This window comes from Sinocyclocheilus rhinocerous, unplaced genomic scaffold (assembly GCF_001515625.1).
Source record: "Sinocyclocheilus rhinocerous isolate Xijiao unplaced genomic scaffold, SAMN03320098_v1.1 scaffold662, whole genome shotgun sequence".
Taxonomy (NCBI): domain Eukaryota; kingdom Metazoa; phylum Chordata; class Actinopteri; order Cypriniformes; family Cyprinidae; genus Sinocyclocheilus; species Sinocyclocheilus rhinocerous.
Window position 1 is genome coordinate 502,212 of NW_015639782.1, and position 16,780 is coordinate 518,991.

The 16,780-nt window shown below is 37.3% G+C and overlaps 1 long non-coding RNA gene across 1 annotated transcript in view; it reads left to right on the plus strand.

The window, feature by feature from the left end:
* LOC107751926 (uncharacterized) overlaps positions 1-16,780 on the plus strand; it is a 264,468-nt gene that overhangs the window by 160,100 nt on the left and 87,588 nt on the right. Inside the window, exon 4 of the long non-coding RNA XR_001641311.1 lies at positions 6,042-6,246. This is a non-coding gene — a long non-coding RNA (uncharacterized LOC107751926). The remainder of the gene's footprint in view (positions 1-6,041; positions 6,247-16,780) is intronic.

Sequence of the window (16,780 nt, forward strand, 5' to 3'; positions counted from 1 at the left end):
GAGTAAATTTTAAACGAGCTACTTTTTTTTACTTGAGTAGATTTTTAGACTGGTACTTTTACTTGTAGTTAAGTAAAATTTCATTAATGTAGTGGTACTTTTACTTGAGTAGAATATTTTCGTACTCTTTCCACCTCTGCAAATAATGCATACTAAACTGTATTTTTCTCATTCTCTATATAGCTTCAGCTCAGTACCACATAGGAGAATATCTATTATATTATAAATAGATTATAATTATATAATTATACATATATTATATATATTATAATTATAAAAATATTAATATTTTTGCAAAATACTGTGGAACTGCGTGTATTTTGAGGCTTCAGAGTGCCACGAAACTAACACTGGCATACATAGGATATAAACCATACTTGTACTCTTCTTAGACAACATACGTAATTTCACACATATTAAACCAATAAATACAAATATTTACTTATATTTGTAGAAATTGAGAAAATTTCCAAACTTTGTGGAGAAGCTCACCAAGATGGCTGATGAACGTCTTCTTTCTGCAACGGTCTTCACGAGTTCTCGCGATAAGTGATGTTGAGAATATGATATTGTTATTGATTTGATTCAACACATTTTTTTTAAGTTGAGGGGGCAAATACTCTAGTTCAGTCAACTTACAAACTAGTTGAGACAGACATTGTTCTGTCCATCCATCCGTCTATCTGTCAGTCTGTCACTCTATCTGTCTGCCTATCATTCTGTATATATGTATGTACAGTATAAACCTTCAAAAAATCACAGCTTCAATTCCAATCCAAATTCAGGAAATGAATTAAATTAGGCTTGATTCTCATTGAATGCATGGCAAAAATGTACTTTGAATGCAGTGGAGGCTGCTTTCAATAAATCCAAATGAATAAATGTAATGTGAATGATTTTTTTTCTTACTAGTTGTAGAGGAATGCACAGTAGATGTGTTGTGCTGGAGCTCATGAAGAATGCATGCACATGTTGATGAATGTAGTCTATTGTACAACAGTGGAGTCCACCAATCTGTCTATTTCCCAGTTATCAAAAGTCATAAATTATACAATTTCTTCCAGAGTTTCATTATAACCTTTTTTATGAATATGGATAAGGCAATGCTATATTCACTGTGTCACTTGTTATTTATCTCTCGATGGAGTGCTGTGAATCACCACAGATAATCTCGGCTGTCCGCTTGGTGCGAATTAAGCCCATACGCCCCCGCTTTGTACCCTCCCTGTGCTTTCCCACAATCCAATCTCAACAGCCCGACTGATGTAGACGATAAGCTAGAAAACCAGGGTCTTGGCCAATCTCCCCCGGCCTCCTGCCCTGTTCAAACCAGCGGCAGAAATCATATCATCTGTAACCTGTGAGAAAAGGCCAGGACACTATGGGATCTTTTATTAGCCATCTGACCTGTGCGCATATGTGTGTGTGTTTGTGTGAATCACCGTCACTCATCTCACACGACCTTGCAGACAAGTTTCTGTACTACAACCTCATGTTCAACTTTGTTTTTCGAGTAGCTAGTTATATGATGGTGAGTCTAAAACAGTGGTTTCAGTACAGCACTGCTTCTTTGCTCTTAAATCACGTTTTGTCTTTCTCTCTCAGTTTGTAGTACATCATTAAACAAATGAGCCAATTAACAGTGCCGGTGGCTCACTTTCTCACAGAGGATTTGAAGGAAAGCGCTTTGAGGAAGCTGGCAGACAGACAGGTGGTATTGTTGGAGATCATATCTCCCTGTGATATCGGCTCATGTGTACCTCTTACGGACACCAGTGGAAGTCTGTGTAATATGAAATAGGAAATGTAATTTTGTTATGTTACTGTAAATACTGTTAAGGATTGCTGTGCTCTGCGCAGACTTAAAACTCGCTGTGTTGGATATGATTGGCCAAACAAGCATCTGGGCATATCGGTGATAGTTTGAAAGATGCTGGGAGTATGTTGATGGTTTCCGGTGCAGAATTATGTATCACGTACCGGAGTAACAGGTTGGTTTATCCCCCCTGATAGTGATGCAATCAAACAACTTTTGCTCCACCATCATTTCCATCATTCTCACCGACACACACATGTAGATCCAAGCACACTTTGATGTATACAGGACCTGACATAATTCTCAGGTCCTTACACTGGCTTCCAGTTATATTTAGGATTGATTTTAAAGTACTTTTACTCGTTTATAAATCACTCAATGGCATAAGACCTAAATACATAGCGAGTGTTTCTTAAACTAAGGACACTTTTAGTCTTGTAGACTTTTAGAAAAGAAACACTCTCAAAATGCTTTACAAACTTTCACCAGTGTATTTAATCTATATAATGTATTAAGGTGTGGACATGTATCCCTTTTTTCCCTAATGAAAGTCATGAAATTTTCCACTGCATTGTCGTTTCCATCACATCTCAAATGATGTAGTGTGATCAAATTTTGTAATGGCAGTTAGACATGCCATTTTGAAGATATTTGGAATAAAACACCTGTCTCATTCGTCTTGCAAAGGCTAATTTCATCAGTAGCATCCTCAATGCACACAATTAAACCATGTTTCACACTTTTTGGATGATTGGAGAAAATTACAGCTTGATTGAAAATTATTATTAAAATATTCTGTTCAGAAGTGATGTTTACCTTGATTTTTCTTTGTTTTCTTCACACTTCACATCTGATGCCTGATATTTTTGCACAAACTGTTTATTGACACTGATGTCTCCCACGCAAACTTTTGAAAAAACTTTGTTAGGTGCCAAATTGTTTGGTTTGCTGGAAATTGGAAATAGGGCAGCTGAAAATAAAAATAAAAAATAAAATAAATAAAATTTTAAATGATTTGCTTATTTCACTCTTCATTTAGATTATAATAATTTAAAATGTAACAATTCATATTTTTTTGACAGATTTGCTGGGTCTGACAAATTTAAAGCAATCTATGTACAGGTGCATCTCAATAAATTAGAATGTCGGCATTGAATTTATTTAATACACGAGTTTCACAATTTGAGTTGAATTACTGAAATAAATGAACTTTTCCACGACATTCTAATTTATTGAGATGCACCTGTATACATGTACAGGTGATACAGCTTGAACTTTTGGGGCACAATTTCAACCGAGGAAGGCCGAGGGGCCCAATAATTGCTAAGTGTGGCCCATCATGGATACAATCTATAGTTACACATTAAATTTTCAAATTGCTTGTTTAAAAGTACCACATTTAAATGATGAAAGCATGCTAAAACTTTTCTGAGACAGTTTTGATGTAAAATTCATGTCACAAAAAGAAGTTTAAACCTCTTAATTTGCATACAAAACCCCCTCTGGGATCTAAAAGTGCCTGAAGCTGAAGAAACTCTGATACAGTAAATGCACAAACATCTGTACGTATGCATTTGGATCACCCTCTGTTGATTATTTCCAAACTAATGAATTCAGTTAGCATGTTACACGCATTCCCATGATATCAGCCTGTAATGAATTAGCAGCTGTTGACAGTTGTCTGCAGGGATACAAGTAATAGAGAAATCCAAGTAATGGCACATTTTTCATTACGCCCCTTCTTCCTCTGCCCAAGGAATGTCATTCTCTGGAGTGGCATTGACAATAACAACCCACACAACTGTTTATGTCTTTCGCAACTTTATTACTATTGATTTTTGACACTAAGCGATGAGATCTATAGAGAGCGATTTTCGCATTGTTCTGTAGACCGTACACCCGCATGACCAGTAATTGATAGAATTACTCTGCGTATACTACACGTGTGATCACGGTTAATGTATTTATCGCTGTTGTATATTATTCCTGGAAAATGTTCGTTGACAAAAATGTTCCAATTCATCAACATAACATTGACCTTTACTGCCATTTCACCGCTATTCTGCTACTCATGTTTTACAGTGTATCCACACAAGTGCAATATATCCAGCTTTAATCACAAATTTCATTATGCCGCTGATTACAAATGCTCAAAACATCTTAATCTCATAGGCGATTCTGAGGCAAACTTGTCCCCTTTGGTCAATTTGTCAGTTTGCCAGTACAGGGAAGGGCACCTTGGGGCCGACTGCTGGTCATTTCTCTGTGTCTGACAGGCCTTTCGCTAGACCAGGGAGAAACAAATGTGTTCCGCTCAGCAAGCACCTCTCCACAACCCTGTCATCGGCGCTCATTAGTCAAACGCTGCTTCTCAGCAAATGTGACACCGATCGCTCGCTTCATGTCCACAAGCAGCCGCTCCCAAAGGCATGCTGTTTTTAGAGATCTTCCAGTAGACACGCAGAAAAAAAAAACCCTCTACAAAATATCTGATTTCACCTCCGCAGACGTTTCATCAAAAATTTAAGCAAACACAGATTAACGCTGAGACTGTTTGTGTTCTCCCCATTTAAGCGCACTGACTCTGCATCCCTGAATGTGAGGTGTACACATGATCTCACATTAACAGTCTGCACAGCTGCGCATGCTAATGCATATGATGCTTTATCATTTTTACTGATTCTAATAACATTTTGGTGGCAAGATAAGCTATGATCTAGTAAATCATTTATAGATTTAGCAAAGCAAATTGCAATCAAGCTTACAGTTTGTTATGTTTAGAAAAAAACATGGAGCACTTTGCAGGGTTCTATTTAGTGCAGTTAAGAGTGCATATATGGGTATATTTTGAGCTCATAACCAAATCCTAAACATGATTTCTTCTTTAAATTCTTGTAGAAGCACATGTGCTATTGGTTAAAGGACTGTTTTTCAGCCATGCATTTATGAAACTATGTGCATGGTGGTTAGGCTTTGTCTCGTACAAGTTAAAAATATCAGTAGTATGTTGGATAAATAATTAAAAGACAATCGATGTGAAGTGCATTTGAACCAGTGGTCACTCCATGTTGGTTTTTTGATGGATTTGTTGATTGGTTGTTTGGAGTGAGTGTGAAGTAGGGTAACAAACAGAGTTTTTGGAAACACAGTGTTTCTATCCTGAGAGGCAAGGGCTTCCTAGCTGCTCTCATTGTGTGTGTTCTTGTGTGAGAACTGAGAGTACTTGACGCTCTGGGACTTCAGGAAAGTTTTTGTATGATGGAGAGTATTTTGGTGATGTTATGTAAGAAATAGGGTTAAGAGACTCCTTTTACAACAGAGCCTTGAGGTTTATGAAACTAAGGCCACATGTCAATATGCTATAATAACAACACAGAGTTCCTAAAACACAAGTTGTCCATGCTATTTTTTAAGGATTTTAATTTATGTGATACAATTTCAGAATTGTAAAGAGATGTTACAAACCATTGATCTGACACCAAAAATGTAGATGTTAAAGGAAAGCTAAGGATATTGGATTTTGTGTTCACCAGACTGTGAAAAATACTGTTCATTGCCTTTTTAAAAAGGCAAACATTTTCTTGGCTTTTTTGGGAGTTCAATTCAGTTAATTTAATTTCAGTAAATGTCTCACTGAACTTAAAGCAAGTTTAATTCATTTGAAATCTGCTATATAATGGTAACTGTTTAGATTGCTAGAAGTAACTGTGAGAATATTTCTAAAGAGTTCCATGCAGATTGTTACCTGTTAACATGTTCATGAAAAGCAAAGTGCTTGTTGTCTTAAGCTACTGACAAAAATCATACGAGTGGCAAAAGGGATTATAAAGTCATTATATTCAATATAGGCCTAATTAAACCAAAAAAATCCAACTCATCTGCTGTTGTAGTTGGTTCAACTTCTTTAAATCAGATGTACAGTATTGTAAATTAGAAATAATGAGCTATTTCTATCTGATCTAACCACAAAATTTTGGTTTGTTGGTGCAAGCTAATGTTTTTAGGATGATTCTGTATGTTAAATAGTATTTTTGACTGTATATGTTACAGAAGGCTCATTTTTTCATACAGACTTTTTCAGTGTAATAGATAAATTATCAAGATGAAAAGCGGTGATTTTATCTGAACTTGAATAGTAGGGAAACAAAAAATTGCAATAACCATGTCTTATATAAGCATATAAGCATTATCTACTTAATATAATACTCTTTTTTTTTTTTTACAGTGCATAAGTAGCAGAGTGCTGTTCTGCTAATAGCCCAAATCAGCGATGTAACGCGCAGCATCTCGCTGATTATCAAGGCCAGTGTTAATGCCAGAACAGCAGCTGCTGAGCTCAAACGCACAGACCTGCTACGAAACTCAGACACCTCTCATGCCAACTGGGAAATGAAGCCTGTGGACTCCACGCCACTAGAACACCACACTGAGTACGTATTGTCATATTTCTTACCAAGTTCGCCCATTATTTTGAAAGATAAAAAGCGGCTCATTCATTTTGGCGAGAAGAGAATAAGACATAACAAGGAATGGCCGAAGAGAAAGTGAGCGTTTTAGTGTGTCGCCTCCCAAAGGAGAACCTGAGGAGGTTCTGCTATTGATTTGGCTCGGTCTACGATCCTGTTTTCCACCTCACTGTAATGAGAAGACTGGGGATCAAGACTACAGAGGGGAAAATAACTCTCACAGAAAATAGCATCTATAAAGACAGCCAATTTACACAATTTCTCTAAAAAGAAAGATGGGCGGCTACAGAAGGAAATTTTTTAGTGGGCTAACTTTTGGACATGCTGTTGTTGCGTGACAAACACGGAGACTTGTGTGGAACCGCGATTGTATCTCTTTCCTTTAAGGTGGCAAACAGGGTAGCTGTAAATAGCATCTGCCCATGAAAGCGTGTTGTATTGAGTGACATGTCTGCCAGACGCTGTCCCATCAAATGGATTTGATAATTATATAGCCTTTTACAAGTTTTTACTTCTTGCAAAATGATTTTATCACACTCTGATATGGGAGCTCGCAATCGTGGAACGTCTGCTGAACTTTGTACACAACTCATATGTGCTGTGACTTTTGGAGAACGCTCACATTCACACCAACACACTGCACCAGTACCTAGGGTGCACTTTTAATGCCAGGGAAACACATGGCCAAATGTACATTATGCAGCCCAAACTCTAATAGAGCAAGCTAATTGGAGTTGGCTTTGTGCTCTACTGATTTCCATCATTAAAACACGGCTCGCCTTTCCGAGAGACCCAGCCAATGTGGCATTGCACTGAGGAACAGTGGCCAAAGTTAGCATGACAGCTAGTGCTAATGATTCCTCTAGAGGACCCTTGGAGGAAGAGTTAACAATGTGTGTCAAAAGATAAAGTGAATGACTTGACTCCATTTCAAAGAAACCACAACAGCTCTAAGCATTATTAAATATACACATATTCATATCATGAATGATTATCCGAAATGTGCCGCCCACGGTGGTCTTCTTGTTTGTGACATAACTTTTAGTCAGAGTTTTTAAATGAGTTTACTGTTTACCAATTCATATCAGATAGACATGAGCACAGCCTATTTGGTGTCTGCTTATCTTACGCTTGCACACTTCGTTTTAAAAGCAAGCGCTTTCAGATGATTCGAGTCCGCCGTACAAAACCTTCCCTGTCTTTTGTGTTGCCGAGTTCATTGTTAGATGGAAGCTCAGAGGACTTGTCATTTGATTGGATTTTGTTGACCTAAGCACACCATGCAGAACACTTATCAACACATGACCAGATCGAGGTTGTCATACATATTGTCGAATCTGATGAGTGGGAGCGGAGCGGCACAATGGAGCTTAAATTGAATCTTCTTGCGAGGGCCAGCAGGGAGCCAAGTGGAAAACTTTATAAACAAGGCTGCCTGAATGTGACTGTGTTTGACGCACCATATGCTGAAATTCAGTGACGAAAATGCCTTGAAATATTCTAAAGGAAAACGAATAAAAAATAGCGACACGTACTGTACATATTGTGCCCTATAGGCATTTAAAGTGGACAGATGGCTGACAAAGACATGTCTGTCCTTGACGTTCTTATGTATTCAGTCATGGTAAAAGTATGTGAAAAGTATACTATTATTGATGCTGTTTTTTTGCGTCATTTAAAATATTTTGACATATGAACAGGTCTTCAACTTTTTTTAATGCATGTGCAATGTGGTATTAAATGATGTAATGTGACATAGCAGATGTGTATGACAGTTTAGTTGACGTTTTATTTTTAGTTCACAACTTCTGAAAATGATTTGGTGTGGACTAGACATCTTCTGTTACTGTGAACAAAACAAAACAAAACAAAACAAAAAATATCCGTTTATTCATTTTTAATACATGGATACACACTACCTTGTGTAGCTAAAAGTTTGGAATACTTCCTTTTCTAATAGTAATATTGTAAAATATTATTACACATTAAAATAGCTGTTGTCTATTTTAATATATTTAAAGCAGCTTTTGATGATTAATACAGTACTTTCTTGGAAACAGCGATACATTTTTTTCTAGGATTCTTTGATGAATATTTCTTTTGGAATATTATCAAATATTTTGGAATATTATAAATGTTTTTACTGTCCCTTTTGATTAATTTAATGCATCCTTACTGATTTATAAACAAGGCTGCCTGAATGTGACTGTGTTTGACGCACCATATGCTGAAATTCAGTGACGAAAATGCCTTGAAATATTCTAAAGGAAAACGAATAAAAAATAGCGACACGTACTGTACATATTGTGCCCTATAGGCATTTAAAGTGGACAGATGGCTGACAAAGACATGTCTGTCCTTGACGTTCTTATGTATTCAGTCATGGTAAAAGTATGTGAAAAGTATACTATTATTGATGCTGTTTTTTTGCGTCATTTAAAATATTTTGACATATGAACAGGTCTTCAACTTTTTTTAATGCATGTGCAATGTGGTATTAAATGATGTAATGTGACATAGCAGATGTGTATGACAGTTTAGTTGACGTTTTGTTTTATTTTTAGTTCACAACTTCTGAAAATGATTTGGTGTGGACTAGACATCTTCTGTTACTGTAAACAAAACAAAACAAAAAATATCCGTTTATTCATTTTTAATACATGGATACACACTACCTTGTGTAGCTAAAAGTTTGGAATACTTCCTTTTCTAATAGTAATATTGTAAAATATTATTACACATTAAAATAGCTGTTGTCTATTTTAATATATTTAAAGCAGCTTTTGATGATTAATACAGTACTTTCTTGGAAACAGCGATACATTTTTTTCTAGGATTCTTTGATGAATATTTCTTTTGGAATATTATCAAATATTTTGGAATATTATAAATGTTTTTACTGTCCCTTTTGATTAATTTAATGCATCCTTACTGAATAAAAGTATAATAAAAGTGACACTGAAGACTTGAGTAATGGCTGCTTAAAATATATTAAAATATTAAAATAAAGTTATTTTAAATTGTAATCGTTCACAATTTTAATTGTATAACGTAGACTAGTTAAATTGTAAAGCATTGTAGGCTGCATTAATGCTATAGATCAGAGAACATTAATATAGAGAGGATTTTGTCTTGAAATGCAGCTGCAATTGCACAGCGAAGGCAGTAGTCTGATTTGACTGAAGTAGAAGTAAGGCTTAAATCTGTTAAAGACATTCTAGGTCTGTAGAGACTGGAGTATTTTCTGCGGTGTGGCCTGCTGGGGAACAACACCAGCTCAGGCGGCTTTTTGCGGCATTACCAGACTCACTGGAGGCAGTGTCAGAGAACAGGAGATGGTGACATAAAGAACACTTCTGCACATCCTCTTCACACAGTGCTAAATTGGAGCATCTTTAGCCACAGGCTTAATCCACAAGGGTTCGAGTTTTAGCTGGGAAGCAAGGCCTGTCCAGCCCCTGCTGGTAGATGCCTAAAGATGCCACACACTCTTAAAAGCGTGAAATAGACATACTATATATCTCCCCTCTCTGCTGTGTTTGATCTCACATCTCAGGAAAGTCTGTAGTGAAGGGTTTGGCACTATGTGCACTATTGTGATGTCATCCAGTCAGCGCTGCCATGATGTCATTTTCCTGCAGCTCCGGAGTGACTAGTCACTTGACATTTACACTTTAGAGAAAGTGTGTCTCTGACTGAGTATCTGCTCCTCACCTCCTCGCTGCACATTACTTGTTATGGTTCATACGGTGAGAAGTAATTTCATTGAACAAGGTCGCTTTCCTATTCACGGATCTGTGGATAAAGTGCTCATATCTCCCACTGTGATTGCAATGTTTTTTCACTGTATGTTTAGCCTTGAGCTATCTAGTTTGATTGCACTATCAGGGTTTATGTGAATATACAGTACGGTGGTGTGTTTGCGAGAAAACTGCTTTCTTTACTTACAAAAGTGTGCCGTGTCAGCCACTTCTAAATGGGCAACCACTGGGGAGTTTATTACAGGATAAGCAGATTTTCCCAGAGTAATAAAGCATGTAGATGAGGTAATAATAAATACAGTGTCAAGTACAGATTATGAAGAGATAATTTATTTACAGAAAAAATGAGAGTGGGAACTGAACAGTGAAGTATTTGTTTTCTTTTGTTGTGACTAGATGTTTGCACATTTCTGGTCATGATTGTACATTTCAGGGAGATCAGTACACTGAAGTGTGAACTTTATCTGTCTGTCTGTCTGTCTGTCATCTATCTATCGATCTGTCTATCTGTCTGCCTGTCTGTCTGTCTGTCTGTCTGTCATCACAAAGCCTAGCAACTTACATACGTTATGGTAGCAGAATAAAACGCATAACACACTAACAACTGACTTGCAATAACATAGGAATGTCATAGCGTTCATCTAAAACACCCTAGCAACTGCATAACAATGACATTGCAACTACCTAACAACCACCCACATCATCTTAGCAACTGCATAGCAAAGACCTAGCAACCACCCAGAATACCTCAGCAACCTCCTAGCAACCATCCAGAATACCTTAGTAACCACATAGCGATCTGTCTGTCTGAGAGACTGCATGGCCTTAAAACCTCTAAAATTTAAGCTTTTAAAACGACTTAATATTACTATTTAAAACGGCTTCAAATCTCAAGCTTTTAAAGATGTTTCAAACTTAAAACTTCAAATTTACAATCTTCATACTTTTCAAACTATTTCAAACTATCTGGCAATATACAGCAGATATAGATATACGTATATAGGTGTATGTGTAGAAAGAGATAATATAGAGAAAATATATTATTATTGGCCTTTTTGCCTCTTTAATTTAGTCTTTCATTTCAGAAATTGAGCTTCACTTGTTGCGATTTTGATTTGGGTTAAGTTTTGATTTATTTATTTATTTATTTTGCTGTTCATGTTGTATGTTTTTGGTTTACTAAAAATAACTGACTCATAAGAATCATTTGTTTGTGAATCAAACTATACTCATCATGCTGTGTTTTTGATTAAAAATAGAGAGCAGGAAGTGGTGGGAAGAGAAAGGGGGTAACAGGCTCAGGAAGCATTGCGAGTCATATTCAAACTTGTATTGCCTAGATGAGCACGATGACTCAACCTCATGGAGTACATGTGCTTGACCAATAGGTCATGGTTACATTCTATCTTATTTAATACAAATGGGCAAATTAATATGAAAATCTCATCAGGATTTGCACATGGACCTGATGCTCAGCTATCATTATTTCAACTTCACTTGTTCTCTGATCATATCAGAGTCAGACGGTACAACTTCAAACAATTGGATAGGCGTTACGATGCTTCAGGGTACTAAGGGACATTTAATATCCCACTAAGCACATAGGGAAGATTAAAAAAGGAGAAGAAAAAGGTATGGATGAAATGATTAAAAAATATCTCCTCCATCCACAGACCTCAGAAGTTCCATTATGTATTCCCATGATCATTCATTTGTGCAAAGAGATCCTTCCGGTTGAGATACATTCTCCATCCCTCCAGAGGAACCCGAGCACACACACATCTAGACTCTCTCTTTCCTCTTGCTCGTTCATTCTGAAGCACGCTGATGATGGTGCCTTGGGTGACACAGTTTTCATATTTCATCAAGGGCCGCGGACACATATGCAAATTTGTCTCCCTTAGAACACACACTGGCTCTGGGAGGGTGTCTCTTATTGATGCCAGTGCTTATTTAAAGAGACCATCTCTCACCCTGCACTTTCCATTAGATTTCACTTAAACCTGCACTATTTAGACTAGGCTTTTGCCTCCACTCAGGCAGAGAGGTCTAAATTTGTCCCCTGCCTGTATAATTTTTTGTATTCTCATTCTCCATAAGGCCTCTGAAAGCAATTTGGATGGAGCTCTTGTTTTTGGAATACAGCAGCTACTCGTCACCGACCCTGAACGATGATGACACATTTTAGTGTATGATCATCAGATGCAATTATCATTCATTGCCCAACTGATAATTTAGCCTTTGGCTATTTTTCCCAGCACTTTCTGTATTGTCCACATGCCCATTCTACTGCTGTCATATCAGAAATTAGCAAATGGCGTTTCATTTTTTATTTTTTTTTGCATGTGTATTTGTAGAGGCGTAAATTTCCCTCGTCAGTTGCCATCTTGATAGACTTTGATGACAGGGTCTTTGAAGGCTTGATCAAAGTGAGCGCCTTTCATGGCAATGATGTTTGCTTTCGCTTTTCCCCATAACTCCTTTTCCACTTTAGGGGAGCGGGCCTGACATGACCAGTGTTCATTAGTGAGTCACTTACAGATGAGGAGGCACTTTATTCTGCACACGCTCCTACACAGTCCTCCACATGATACAGCAAAGTTTGCATTTGTGGTTAATTGATACAAAGCTTGTTTGATCAATAATGGAAACATCTTGATGACTGTTCACTTCACTTGAGCTATACTGCATGTGTCTTGTGCATGAAAGAGTGAAATAACGGCAAGTGAAAGAGCCTACAAGAGACTTGGATTGATGTTCCCTTCCTTTTAATGGCTCTTTAAATGCTGACTTGTATATCCTGACCTGCTCCTGCAGGGTTCTTGGACCCTCCTTAAATATTCACAAGAAGTGTTCTTGACAAGCCGCTCTGCAAGAGGACAGTTTGTGGCATCATGCCTGGTGGTTACATGTGTTGGAATGCTAATTTGCCTCTATGTGGGCCTGGGTATCAATACAGATGCCTGGATGTGATTGTATTCCCTTTTGCAAGCTATTGATTTGATTCTGAATTTGATTAAAATTAATTTGGGTATATTTCACTTATGTTGATTTTGGTTACATGTGAAAGAAAGTATCTCTTTACTAATGTTGTAAATTATACAGGGAAGTGTTTCAGACTGATTCAAACTAATAACTCATCTTAAAAAAAAAATAAAAAAAAAAAGATGAATTGAAAGAACTGCCTCATTGCACATTGCATGTTTTTCATTTACTAAAAGAACTGGCTCATAAAAGTCATTTGTTTGTCAATCAGATTTTTTTTTAAACTCAGAAGAGTAACTTTGTTGTGAATCAGACTACATTATTCAAACTTTCATCTTTTGATTTCCTGAAAAAAAAAAACTGGCTCCTAAGAATCATTTGTTCATGAATCAAACTATACTCATCATGCTCTTTTAATGCACTAAAAAGAACCTGTCATAAAAGTAATTTTATTTGTGTATCAGACTGCACTATTTATGTTGTATGCTTTTGATTTACTAGAAAGAACAGGCTCGTAAGAGCCATTTGTTCACGAATCAATCTATCTAATCTTCAATCTATACTCAGCATGCTTTGTTTTTCATTCACTAAATATAACCATCTCACAAGAGTCATTTGTTTGTGAATCAGACTAGATTGGTCATGCTTTATTTTTGATTCACTAAAAAAAGGCATTTCAACAAGTGCTCAACAAAAACAGAATATCAAAGAGAAATATAAAGGGGAAAATGGGAAGAGGGTGTGAGAGAAAGCATGTGGGGAACAGTAATCGACTCTGGCCGATGTATTTAAAGTTATACTAATGGAGGCAGTGAAGCTGAAATGGCAGCAGGGAAGAGAGAGGTCAGCACACACAGGGCTGCAGGCAACTGAGTTCGGGCCGCCTGCCCGAGAGGACCACTCAGCTGTGACGTGGGGAGATGGAAATAAGAGATTGCACGTGCTCAACAGCGTAATGACACCGCAGCATCTTCAGCACCTCTCAGTGCAGTTGTATTGATTAGATGGAAGCTCCTGTTTAGGCTTGTTTTATGGGAATAAACACCTGGTTGGTTTGATCTATTAAGAAATATGCTACTTAAATATGATCAGAGACGCCCACGGAGGATCGTCTTAAAAGTACAGAACATCTACTGTGGACAAGATCATATTCGTGAATACATAATTCATCAATGTGTTGCTAAAAAAGGTTTTGATGAAAAGGAATGCAAAATAATTTCTTCTAGACCTCACAAAAAAAGGCAAAAAAGGCCTGTTTCAATCTGATTAGCTGGTCTCTATGCAGTTTTTGTGAGCTGGTGCAAAGGTTTTGAACAGGTCTGACAAGTCAGTGGCTGCTACGTGCCAGGCATCCACAATGAGCGCTTCTGAGGAAGAACGAGTCGTTTGGAGGGTTTGACATTTGACAGTTTTACAAGTTTGTGAGGTTCGTGGCGTCAAATCTTGAAAGATATTCTGAGTTTTGTTCGAGGCACTTGTAGCAAGTAAACCCTTTTTCTGTGTTGTTTGAGCAACCTTTTCTGACTGCTGCCTCATTATTTGGAATGTGTACCATCTATGGCAGGCATGTCCAATCCTGCTCCTGGAGGGCCACCTTCCTGCAGGGTTTAGATCCAGCCCTGATTAAACACACCCGGACCAGCTAATTAAGGTCTTCATGAATACTGGAAACTTCCAGGCAGGTGAGTTGGAGCAAGTTGGAGCTGAACTCTACAGGTACAGTAGGTGGCCCTTCAGGAGCAGGATTGGTCACTCCAGGTCTGTGGTGTGTCCGTCTGTTATTATACTGTAGGAAACCAAGGATGAAAAAAAAGTAAAACAGCAAACTAGCTGGTAACATTGTTGAGGACATACTGTACATTAACATTTGCTGACAAACAATAAATAAATAATGGACAGTGTGTGCCATGTGCAGGAGTCAAATGTTGGCTTACACAGTTAAATTTGTCAAAAACGTTTCAAAATGTGTCTGTCTAATACAAGTAAATGCAGAAAATAGTATTACAACCCTCCCTGTCTGGTCAGCCTGTTCAGATCTGTCATTTAATATCCATTAACATGATCATAAATCAATTTATATCCTAGAGGTGAAGTGATTTTTTTTCTCTCTCTCTCTGTCTCTCTACCTCATTTTTTTTTCTTTGGTCTATAAATATTTTATATTTGTATATAGATATTTTTTTGTATATAGAGAACTTCTAACCTCAGGAGGATGGTGATTGTACCTTATATCTAAACTGTTATACTGATGGTATTACAAATCTCACCCCGTGTTACAACTATTGCTGGTCTCCTCTGTCATCAGTTCCAGATTTACAGAATTGTTCAAAAGTTATATCGATTTTTTTTCACCACAAAATAAAATAATACTTGAATTTATCAAAAGTGACAGCAAAAACATTTATAATGTTTCCACAAAAATATGTAGCAGCACACTGATTAATTATAAGAATAAATGTTTCGCCAAATCACCATATTAGACAGATTTCTGAAGTATCACGTGACACTGAAGCAGTGTCTTTAATTTATTTTAATTTATATTATTATACAATATTATAGTTTTTAACAAATGCAACTACCACGTACAAGGTAGTATGTGAAGTGACGTGTAGCCAAGTATGGTTTCCCAAACTCGGAATTTGTGCTCTGCATTTATCCCATTCAAGTGCACACACTGTGAGTAGTGAACACACACACAGCCTGGGCATTGGGCAGCCATTTTTGTTGCGGCGCCCGGAGAGCAGTTGGGGGTTCGGTGCCTTGCTCAAGGGTCTCACCTCAGTAGTGGTATTGAGGGTGGAAGAGAGTGCTGGTCATTCACTCCCCCTACCTACAATCCCTGCCGGTACCAAAACTCGAACCCGTGACCTTTGGGTTACATGTCAGACTCTCTAACCATTAGGCCACAACTGCCCAAGGCATCGTTAAAATAGTTCATGTGACATCAGTGGTTCAACCTTAATTTTATAAATCTACGAAAATACTTTTTGTGCGCAAAGAAAACAAAAATAATGACTTTATTCAACAATTCCTTCTCTTCCAGTTCAGTCTTGGTCACGCGATCACGAGAGTACCACTACGCATACATGTGCTGATGCTGACACAGGAGCCGGTGTGCTGATGTAGAACGTCCAACTCTTTTAGTTCATCGTCTGTATGTTCTGGTGCGTCATCTTCTGCTTGTAAACAATATGCAGCACATGCGTGTTCTACGTCAAAACGCCGGCTCCTGCGTCAGCAGCACATGCATATGTCGTGGTACTGTTGTGAACACACATCCCAAAAAAATAAAGTCATTATTTTTGTTTTCTTTGCACACAAAAATTATTTTCGTAGCTTCAGAAAATCAAGGTTGAACCACTGAAGTCACATGGACTATTTTAACAATGTCCTTATTATCTTGCTGGGCCTTGAACGTGGTAGTTGAGTTGCTGTCTATAGGCCTGTCACGATAACAACTTTTTGTTGTGCGATATGTTACCCCAGAAATAATTGCGATAAGCGATATTATTGTCATTTTAAAGACCATTTTATGCCACTGTATATATAATCATAATGTAACAGCATAATAATGCAAGAAGGCCTACACACTTCCAAATGACAACAAACTTTTAATTCTTAAGAATATTTAGATCATGGAAATTAAGTATCAAAATATTAGATACCTTAAAAAACCTGAATAAATAGTAAATAAACATTTTCTAACAAAAAGTGCAAAGTAACAAGTAACAAAAAAATAAAAAATTATGGAG